This window comes from Mastigoproctus giganteus, chromosome 5 (genome assembly GCF_048544385.1).
Source record: "Mastigoproctus giganteus isolate SK-2022 chromosome 5, ASM4854438v1, whole genome shotgun sequence".
Taxonomy (NCBI): domain Eukaryota; kingdom Metazoa; phylum Arthropoda; class Arachnida; order Uropygi; family Thelyphonidae; genus Mastigoproctus; species Mastigoproctus giganteus.
In genome coordinates, this window is record NC_143579.1 from 32,337,240 (window position 1) to 32,349,749 (window position 12,510).

The following is a 12,510-nucleotide window of genomic DNA, read 5'->3' on the forward strand; positions in this document are numbered from 1 at the left end:
TCAGAGGAGGAAATAGTCAAAGAGCTACGAGAACAAAAAGTCATCCAAGCCAGGAGAATCATGACTCGTAAAGATGGTACTCTCATTCCAACAAGGAGCATAATCCTCACTTTTAGCACTCCCATCTTACCAACATCTGTCAAAGCAGGCTATCTCCATTGCCGTGTCCGACCCTACATCCCAAACCCAATCAGGTGCTATAAGTGCCAAAAATATGGACACTCTCAGACTGCATGTAGAGGTGAGGCAATATGTCCTAACTGTGGATCGAAAGACCACAACCAATCCGATTGCAATGCTACCACTCCTAATTGCCCAAATTGTAAAGGGAATCACCCAGCTTTCTCCAAAATATGCGAACTATGGAAGCAAGGGAAAAAAATACAGAAATATAAAGTGGAAAACAAAGTCACTTATTCAGAGGCGAGAAGAGAAATAATCAAAATGGAGCCAAAGCGTACGTATGCCACAGCTGCCAAACAGGTGCAATCAGTAAGTATCCAAACGGACGTTACAGTTCCTCCTAATACATCTATCGCGAATTGGGCACGATCCATACTCACTTCTCCCAAAGAGTGTCCTTCACAACAAACAACTGAACAAGCCAGCAATACTCCAATCTCCATTCCAGCCGATGCGTCAACAATGAAACCAAAAGCTACAGAAACCCCAATAGTGCATCCACGGATTTCAACGGAAATGGATATTGATCAGGAGAAAAATTCAGATGATGGAATTTTAGAACTCCATGCAACTGATGAGATAGACACAACACGTCCTTTCTTTCCTAAGAAAGACAAAGGAAAAATAGAGAGGTATAAACAAGCTACAACCAAAAAACTGTCAGAAGCAAAAACAACTAACAAGAACGCATAATGGAAAGAATTCTTCAGTGGAATTGTAGAGGCTTTCGTAATGTAAAAGATGACTTGCATGATCTCGTAAACCGCTATGAACCAGCATGTATATCATTACAAGAAACCTATTTAAATCCACAAGTGTGTCCTACCATTAAAAATTATACCATGTTCAGAAGAGATAGGAGTATCGACTCGCCAGCTCGTGGAGGCGTGGCAGTTCTTGTTAGAAATAATATTCCATCTAAACCTGTTGCTCTTCAGACTCCTTTTGAGGTAGTGGCAATGCGCGCAGAAATTGGCATGACTATTACAATAGCATCTATATATCTTCCCCCAAATTCCTCAATCTCCTCAGAAAATCTAGAAAATCTAATAGACCAGCTACCACCTCCTTTCTATTTACTCGGAGACTTCAATGCTCATCACTCGCTGTGGGGATCTCCAACAATCGACAAAAGAGGTAAACAAATAGAAAATCTTCTCGATGTGTGCCAACTTACCCTTTTGAATACTGGAGAGCCTACCTATATACATTTTTCAACAGGATCCATGAGTGCTATAGACCTTTCAATCTGCTCTCCCTCCATATGTACTAATACGGAGTGGTCTGTTCTTGAAAATCCACTAAATAGTGATCATCTACCAATTCTCTGCAAGCTGCAAACACGGGTAAACCCCCCTTTGCCGGGTCGCACCAAATGGAAATTTCGTAGGGCACACTGGAATGAATATGCTTCAAATGTTCAGTTAGATGATGAAATAATTCAACTTCAACCCATAGATTATGTCACACAACATATAACGAATCAAATATTACAAGCCGCCAACTCTACAATACCAAAGTCCTTGCCTGGGAAACGCAAACACAATAATTACTGGTGGAATCCGGATTGTACATACGCTAAACAGGAAAAAAATAGGGCTTGGAATTTGTTCCGCAAATTCCCCACAACCAGTAACCTAATTAGTTTTAAAAAAAATGAAAGCTAAGTTCCGCCAAATAAGAAGGAAGGCAAAAAGAGAAGCATGGCTTAGCTTTTCCTCTAGTATAAACAAGGACACAGATATCAGACTCATCTGGAAGAAAATACAAACAATTGATGGCAAATATATCCAGTCCCCAGCCTCAATATTAAACTGGAAAGGAAAGGAGTTGTCCTCACCGGCAGAAATTGCAAATGCCTTAGCCGAATCATTTGCCAGTATATCAAGTGTATCCACCTACAACCCAATCTTTCAGAAAATTAAAAAATCATCAGAGCAGCATAAGATCAATTTCTCCACTAGAGTTTCACACCCGTACAACCAGCCATTTACATTAACAGAACTTTTAGGGGCGCTCAATAAAACTTCCAGTAGTGCTGCTGGTCCAGATGGGATCTACTACATCATGATAAGCCAACTAAACAACAGAACAAAAAGGGCATTGTTAAAATATTACAATCGAATATTTCTAGAAAATATTTACCCAAACTCCTGGCGTCACTCAATTATACTAGCCTTTCCAAAGCCAGGAAAGGATCGCAGCTTTCCACATAATTACAGGCCGATTTCACTGACCAGCTGCTTAGGCAAAGTCTTGGAAAAAATGGTTCACAGGCGGCTAACGTGGTTCCTGGAAACTAACAACTTGCAAAATAATAATCAGTACGGGTTTCGAAAGAACCGGTCCACGTTAGATGTAATGATAAAAGCAGAAGCAAACATCCGAAATGCCTTCATAAGGGGACAACATCTGGTCATGATCAATCTTGATATTGAGAAAGCCTTTGATAACACCTGGCGATACGGTGTACTTCAAGATCTTCATTCTTTTGGCTTGAGAGGTCATTTACCCCACTTTATAGAAAACTTCCTATGCCACAGAACATTTCAGGTTAGATACATGAACAATTTATCTAAATCATTTGTACAAGAGGAGGGTGTTCCTCAGGGGTCCATTCTTAGTCCGACGTTATTTTCAATAAGAATTACAAACATGACACAGGATGTACCTAATACAGTAGAATCATATATGTTCGCTGATGACCTCGTTGTTTCTTGTCAATCCCAAACCATGAACACCATTGAAAGACAACTCCAAATTTCCATCGCTAAAATTGAATCATGGGCATTGCGGAATGGCTATTCCCTATCAGAAAAGAAATCTAGCGCAATTCATTTTTGTAAAAAACGCAAACTTCACCCGGATCCCGAAATATTTTTAAAAAACAACCTGATTCCTGTCACTAACAATTTCCGTCTGTTGGGGTTATATTTAGATAACAAACTTAATTTTGCTTCCCATATTGCTTTCCTTCGAACTACATGTCTTAAAAAACTGAACATCCTGAGAGCAGTCTCTGCTAAGTCCTGGGGTGCTGACAGAAGCTCTCTCCTTCATCTGTATAGAGCTTTAATAAGATCACGATTAGATTATGGATCACCTGTCTATGACTCCGCTAGGAAGAGTTCACTATTACGTCTAAACACCATACAGCATAGTGCTCTTAGGACAGCTGTGGGAGCCTTCAGAACATCTCCGGTCCACAGCCTGTATATTGAGGCAAATGAACCCCCTTTGAATCTCAGGAGAAAATCCTTATTGTGTAATTATGCAGCAAAAATTAAAAGCATGCCATTCCACCCTAGCTGGCAGTACCTGTTTGATCCTCAATATGTTGAATTATATCACAGTAAGCCTAATGAAAACCGCCCCGCAGGGATTCGATTGCAAGAACTCACGATCAGTTGGGATCTTAAATTTCACAACATATTCCAAGACCTTGCTACTCCTGAAACTCCCTGGACTGAATTCTCACCTCTCTGCGACAATTCCTTTTCAAGATGGGGAAAATCCTCTGTGGCAAATATAAACTATCAACAGCTCCATAAAACTCATTTGTTGGAAAACTCAGATAAAGTACCTATCTATACTGATGGCTCCAAAACAGATGCAGCCGTTGGTGCTGCAGCAGTTTCTTCTACCTTTTCAGATGCTGTGTCTCTTCCTACGGAATGTACTATCTATACTGCAGAATTATTTGCTATTAAACTAGCTCTAGATAAAATACACAACAGCTGTATAAAGCAATCTATGATATACACAGGCTCCTTAAGCGCAATCACTGCCATTCAAACTACCATGCCGCCCTCTCATCCGATTCTTAAAGAGATACGGTCCAAGTTATTTTACTGTAAAAAAGCCAACCAGAAGGTTACCTTCTGCTGGATACCTGGTCATGCAGGCATTCCAGGTAATGAACAAGCGGACGCCGCTGCTAAACACCCTGACTCAAGCACTTCCAGGCAACAAACAGTGCCCTACACCGACTACAAATCCATCATTGAAACATCATGTAGGAAGCAATGGTCTGACCTATGGAAAGCTCAAATAAATAATAAACTGTTGCAGATAAAAAAAGAGCCAAAATTGTGGACATCTAGTATCAGGAAAAGCAGGCGGCAAGAAGTAATTCTAGCAAGGCTCCGCATCGGACACTCACATCCAACTCATCTGTATTTGCTTATGGGAGAGAACCCTCCTCAGTGTTTGTTCTGCCAGTCACAGTTGACAATATATCATATTCTCATTGAATGTCCCCAACTTTCAACTACCAGAAAATCAACCTTTACCTCCCTGTCCCATTTGAAGGAACCGATAACCTTATTGCAGATTCTTGGCAATGATGCAAATTTGGAGGAACTGTTTACTTATTTGAAACAGATAAATCTCTATAATAGCCTATGATCACAATAACATGAGAAATTTGTGATAAGCAAATATCGAACAGGCACAATATGGCCCAAGAGGCCCTTGTGCCAGAAAACCCAAATACAACAACAACAGCCAGCAATATCAGATTCTTGGGACTAATCCTGGACAGTAAGCTGAATTTCTTTGAGCATGTTAAATTGTTACGTACTACCTGTCTCAAAAAGATCAACATGCTAAGAGCTTTATCTGCCCATTCTTGGGGAGCAGACCGTACAACTTTGTTGCTCTTATATAGAGCATTGATCAGATCCCGTTTAGATTATGGTGCTCCAGTTTATGATTCTGCCCGAAAGAGTGTACTACGCTGGCTAGATCCTATTCAACATAATGCACTGCGGATTGCAATTGGTGCGTATAGGACATCTCCAACTCATAGTCTATACATTGAAGCTCATGAGCCCCCTCTGCATCTCCGCAGAAAAATGCTGTTACTTAAATATGCAGCCAAAATACAGACTTGCTCTTTGCATCCTATTCAGCCCTACCTTTTTAATCAACCACTAATTAATCTCTATAGAAATAAACCAGGTAAAATCCGACCAGCTGGCCTACGGCTTCTTGAAATATCACAGAACTGGAATGTTCCTCTCCACAATAGGCAACAGATAGAGAATTACTGTCATCCTCCGTGGACATCGTTTCCTCAACTAACTTGTGATACTTATTTTCTACAATGGGGAAAGAATCGCCTACCGACACTGAATGTGCAACAACTCCATGCTAGCCATCTTCAAAGCTGTGCTGACTTCTTGCCGGTATATACGGATGGTTCCAAATCTCTTTCAACTGTTGGCGCAGCAGCAGTGTTTCCCTCTGCTATCATATCAGCTTCTCTTCCACCTGAGTATACCAACTTTTCAGCAGAACTGTATGCAATACAATTAGCCCTAGAAAATTTGACTCTACATCCATCTGAAAAATATATAGTTTACACTGACTCTCTCAGCTCAATTAGAGCAATGCAGAATCCCTCTCAACAGAATCACCATATTTTAATTAAAATCAGGAGTTTACTATTGCAAATTGACAACCGTCAACAACTAGTGAAGTTTTGCTGGATTCCGGCACATTCAGGCATAAAAGGAAATGAACTAGCTGATATATCTGCTAAAAATCCATCAACCTTAGACTTAACCTCTGCCTTCATTCCAGCATCTGATTATAATATCATAATTCAAACAGCATACCATGCACAGTGGACAGCGCTATGGCATAAAGAAACAAATAACAAACGTTTTCAATTGAAACAGGACCCAAAATTATGGCACTCATGCACTCAGACAGTTCGGCGAGAAGAAGTGGTACTCGCACGGATAAGAATAGGGCATACCCATCTGACTCACCTCCATTTACTTACCGGCAATGATCCTCCACAGTGTTCACACTGCTCTGAACATCTAACAGTCAAACATATTTTGATTGACTGTCCACACTATCAACCACATCGTACTTCAACACTTCAAAATCTGGCTAATATTCAAGAACCGCTGACACTACATCATATCATAGGAGAGGAGGCAAATATTAAGGAACTTTTCTGCTTTCTGAAACAAATTAGAGTGTATAATCTTTTATGAATAGCTCTCAGAACTGAAATGAATTTGAATTGTTACGTTCTTTATTATTTTCTGATATAACTACGAATAGGCGCACTATAGCCATAGCAGCTAATGCGCCAATAAACAACCATACCACACACACACCAACCACTGGTGGAACGATGACTGTAATAAGGTGAAAAGAGAAAAGAATGCAGCATGGAACTTATTCCGAAAATGCCCTACCACTGCCAACCTTATCAATTATAAGAAACTTAAAGCCAAAGCACGGTACATCAGGCGAAAGGCTAAAAAAGACTCTTGGATAAAATTTGCTTCATCAATCAATAAAGACACTGATGCCAGAATAATATGGAAAAAAATAAGGCAGCTAAATGGTAAATACCCTACATTACCTGCACCTATTTTTAATTGGAATGGGAAGGAGATCTCTAATCCCGAAGATATTGCAAATGCCTTAGGAACAGTGTTCTCTGAATTGTCCGCCTCCATCGCGTATCATCCATCATTCCAAAAAATTAAAGCCGATACTGAAAAATTCAAACTAAATTTCAAAACTACCCGCTGTTTACCCTATAATCAACCGCTCACTCTATCAGAATTGAAAGAATCTATAAATATGTCCCACAACAGTGCCCCTGGCCCTGATGGAATTTACTATGTAATGCTTAAAAACCTAGATCAGCAATCGTTATCCTCTCTACTGAAATTTTACAATCGGATATTTTATGAACACACATTTCCTAGCTCCTGGCAACATTCATATGTAATTGCTATCCCTAAACCAGGAAAAGATCATTCGATCCCTAACAACTACAGACCGATTTCTCTAACCAGCTGCTTAAGTAAAACTTTAGAAAAAATGGTGCACCGTCGATTGACGTGGTACCTTGAGTCTAGAAACATAATCAGCGACAATCAGTTTGGCTTTCGGAAGAAGAGATCATCCTTAGATCTCATGATAAAGGCTGAATCAAATATAAGAAACGCTTTTATCAGGAATCAACATCTTGTCATGGTGTGTCTCGATATAGAAAAAGCTTTCGACACCACATGGCGTTATGGAATCCTAAAGGATCTCCATTCTATGGATATGAAAGGGCATTTACCATATTTTATCCAAAACTTCCTTTGCCACAGGACATTCCAAGTTCGATACCGGCAGGCTCTGTCTCACACGTACAGACAAGAAGAAGGTGTCCCTCAAGGCTCTGTCCTCAGTGCCACTCTATTTGCTATACGAATTAACAATATCACAAACAACATTCCAAACACTGTTGACTCATATATTTATGCTGATGATCTTACCTTGTCCTGCGGCCCCGAGTGCCAAGCGATATTAGTGACCACAGCGCCTTTCCAGAGTGATTATCTAGTACGCTTAATTGTAAATACGTTATTCCTGAGTTTCGAAAGTCCGATAACTCCTGAATATTATAATTAAATAGATATATTCAAATACTATAACCTAGAAAGGACAACCACCTTTCTTTAATCCCTCTTTTTATTTTTAGTTATTACTAACCCTTTTCTTCGCTTGGGTCACTAGGCGGCACCGCTCTTGCCTCCACGTGGCGGGGCTGGTAACCTGGGAGAAAAAGAATCTCCCGGGGCCAAAAAGAGCATAATGAGTAAATCAAACTCAGACTTATCTGGGCTGCCAGACGCAACCCAGATGTCAAAAAATAAAGACAGTTCCACAGCAGGAACGGCAAAGCGCCAAAAAACTGAGCCAGAGACATATCCAATTCCAACCTATCTGATCATCCATTCAACTGGTGAGAATGCAGTTGGCAAACTTTCTCCCTTTAGAATTCAAAAGGAATTGGAAAGTAAAGCAGGATCTCCGAAATCCGTAAAAAGACTCAGATCAGGAGATCTTCTCATAGAGACGTCTAATACCAAACATTCTGAGCGACTTCTGAAAACAAATTACTTTGCAGGTCTCCCAGTAACTGTAACACCCCACAGATCACTAAACACCTCTAAAGGAGTGATCTCAAACTGGGACTTACTAGATGTAACTGAAGAAGAAATGCTAGAAGAACTGAAAGAACAAGGAGTTATTCATGTCAAGAGAATCTCCACGAGAAAAGATGGTAATCTGATCCCTACCCGCAATCTGATCTTGACCTTTAACACACCGAATCGTCCATCATCCATTAAGGCCGGATATCTGGTATGTAATGTCAGACCGTATGTCCCAAACCCGCTACGGTGTTTCCGATGCCAGAAGTATGGACATTCCCAAACAGCTTGCCGAGGAACCCCTACTTGCGCAAAGTGTGGTTCAATCGAACATGATTGCGAAAAGTGTAATGCTCCTCAATCAGTATGTCCAAATTGCAAGAAAGATCATCCCGCTTATGCCAGAATATGCGAGCGCTGGAAAAGTGAGAAACTTATCCAGAAATATAAAACTGAGCATAATGTTTCTTACCAAGAAGCAAAAAGAATCATCTCACCACCAACTCATACAGACAGACCTACGTATGCCCAAGCCATCAAAAAATTCCAATCAACCGGATCGCAAACTGAACTAACAGTATCCCCAAAACAGTCTTTCTCAAATTACGTAAAATCTTTGTACAGTGCAACTCAAACCCAAGCAGTAAATACACCAATTACCATACCACAAGAAAATGTCCTGAGTCCGGATCAAGGACCCAAAGAAAAACATATCCTAACTTCTAGTCACCAACAACAAATGGACACTGAAGAAAAATCAGCAGATGACCCTGTTCTTCAAATTTTTGTTGAAGAAGACATGGACACCGAAAGGCCTTCCTTCCCAAAAAAAGATAAAAGCAAAAGTGAAAAACAGAAAACTTCAGCAACCCGAAAACGCTCAGAAAGCCTAATAAGAGATAAATAATGCACAGAATAATACAGTGGAATTGTCGTGGATTCCGTGCCAATATCGATGACCTATACGATCTTTCTTGTAAGTACTCACCAATATGTCTCTGCCTTCAAGAGACGTATTTAAAACCCCAAAATACACCAAAACTGTCTCGTTACAACATTATTAGAAAAGACAGAACCAATGGGAATATTGCACATGGTGGTGTAGCCATTTTAACAAACCAACATATTGCTACCAAACAGGTCTCACTGAACTCTCCCCTAGAGGCAGTAGCAGTCCGTGTGGCAGCTGACATCCATATGACAATCTGCTCCTTATACATCCCACCAAGCTATACCTTCCAACAAAATGATCTCAACAATCTTATAGCCCAACTCCCAACACCGTTCCTCATTTTGGGAGACTTAAATGGTCATCACACTCTATGGGGTAACAACAACATCGACCAAAGAGGAAAACTAATTGAACAGTGTCTAGACTATAACAACCTCCTTCTTCTAAATGACGGTTCACCAACATACGTTCACCTTCCTTCAGGAACAAGCACTTCAATAGACTTGTCTATCTGTTCAGCAACCTTATATCCTATTCTAAAGTGGACGATAAACAACGATCCGCTACATAGCGATCATTTCCCCATAATAATTGAACTACTTAATAAGCCCTCTCATCATCCTACTAAAATTCCACATTGGCTCACTGAAAAAGCAGATTGGCAGTCCTATAAAAAATTAACTAAGCTTGATTCCGAAATAATCCAAAATTCCACAACTGATGAAGCAGTTGACTATGTCACAAAAACGATATTACATGCAGCAGAACAAACTATCCCGAAATCCTCATCTAAATTACCGATTCATCCAAAAACCTGGTGGAGTGATGAATGCCTTGTGGCTAAAAAAGAGCAAAGCAAAGCTTGGAATTCTTTTCGCCGGAGTCCAACTACAACCAATCTCATTCAATATAAGCGCGCTAGAGCAAGAGCGAGATATGTCAGACGCTGCAATAAAAAGGCTGCTTGGATCCGATTCACTTCAACTATTAATCAAACAACGCCTACACATAAAATTTGGAAAGCAATCAGAAAAATGAGTGGCAAATATAAAACGATACCTCTACCCATCATGGAATGGAGAGGGCAGTATGTAAATGATCCTGCTGAAATTGCCAATATACTGGGCGAAACCTTTGCAAAAACATCAGCAATAGAAAGTTATACACCGACTTTCAGAAGATTAAAAACAAGTTTAGAAAAACAAAAGTTAAACTTCTCTTCAAAAGGAGATGAACAATACAACTTACCTTTTACCATTCACGAATTACACAGAGCCTTGTCAACATCTAGACGCAGTGCTGTAGGACCAGATAATATTCACTATTCCATGATTCAGAAACTTAGTACCGAATCATTACAGTTACTTCTTCATCTATTCAATAGACTCTTCCTGGAAGATAAATTCCCTAATCAATGGCATCGTGCCACAGTCCTTGCCTTCCCTAAACCAGGTAAAGACCCTACAAATCCCACTCATTATAGACCAATTGCCTTGACCAGCTGCATTTGCAAAACTCTCGAAAAGATGGTGAACCGCCGACTGATCTGGTACCTTGAAAATCTCAATCTCCTACATTCTGCACAATACGGTGTCAGACAAAACAGATCTACACTAGATATACTAGTCAGACTAGAAAATTCCATCCGAAATGCATTCCTCAGATCGGAACACCATGTGTTAGTCTGCTTTGACATCAGTAAGGCCTATGATTCCACGTGGAAGTATGGAATACTCCGTGAATTACATCGTCATGGACTTCGGGGTCACCTCCCGATTTTCATACAAAATTTCCTATGCAAGCGTACATTCCAGGTTCGATTCAAAACCTCACTGTCCCAAGTATTTTCCCAAGAAGAAGGAGTTCCTCAAGGCTCTGTACTCAGTGCTTCACTTTTTATAATTGCAATAAACACCATTGCCGGACAAATTCCAAACACTATTGATAAAGCACTGTTTGTAGACGACCTGAGTATTTGGTGTCATGCAAAAAACATGAATACTATTGAGAGACAGTTGCAAGGGGCAATAAATAAGATCTGTTCATGGGCTCAGACTAATGGATTTCAACTTTGTCCGGAAAAAACATTTTGCATCCATTTTTGCCGCCAACGAAAACTCCATCCCAATCCAGAGCTAGAACTGAATCGCCAACCAATAGCAGTTCAACCGAGCATACGGTTCTTAGGAATCACTTTAGACCAGAAACTCACCTTTGTTGAGCATATCAAAAGACTAAGAAACTCATGTCAACAAAAACTAAATATCATCCGGGTTCTCTCTGCAACTAATTGGGGAGCTGATCGCCTTACTTTATTACGGCTATATAGAGCATTAATAAGATCAAAACTTGACTACGGAGCACAAGTCTATAGTTCAGCAAGACCTAGTGCCCTTCGCTGGCTTGACCCTATCCATCATAGTGGCATACGGATTGCATTAGGAGCATATCGCACGTCTCCAATACATAGCTTATATGCTGAAGCACACGAACCTCCTCTTTCGATCAGGCGACAACAACTGATACTACGTTACGCCTTTAAAATTAGATCTATGCCAAAACACCCAAATTGGCAGATACTTTTTTCATCACAGCACACCAGGTTATACCAAAACCGCCCTAATGTTAATCGTCCTTTGGGCATGAGAATAAAACACCTCTTAGAAGAACTAAATCTAACCTTAGACAATGTGGCACATAGCCTTCCATCCTCTCTTGCTCCTTGGAATATCATTCCGCCCTCATGTGACTTACATCTACATGAATGGAATAAATCTACATTGCATAGAGAAAATTTCTTGCAGCTATACCATGCAGTAGTGAACCAGTTTCCTAGCTTTTCCATAGTACATACTGATGGATCAAAGAATGATGTCCACGTTGGAATCGCCGCAGTTTTCCCAAACATCACATTAGCTTATCAGTTATCACGTGAGTTCAGTATATTTTCCGCAGAACTAATAGCAATTCAGGTTGCACTGAATCATATCGAGTCTTCCGATATTAACAACAGCATTATTTTCACAGATTCCTTAAGTGCCCTTCAAGCACTAAAAAACACAATGAACATGACCCACCCAGTCGTGGAAAGAATAGTCAACTCTCTGCATACCTTATCAGTACTTGGGAAAAACATACACTTCTGCTGGGTCCCAGGACATATGGCAATTCCTGGAAATGAACTAGCGGACAATGCTGCCAAATTAGCTCACCTTTCATCTGAGAACAAGTGGAAAGTGCCTCATCAAGACTATCGACCAATAATCCATGAAAAATGCACGCGCCAATGGCAGTTATTATGGGAAAATCAGCCAAACAATAAACTTCGAAGTATCAAGCCAAACCTTGAGCGATGGCCTTCCAGCTTCAGTTCAATCCGACACCAGGAGGTAATATTAGCTCGTCTGCGAATAG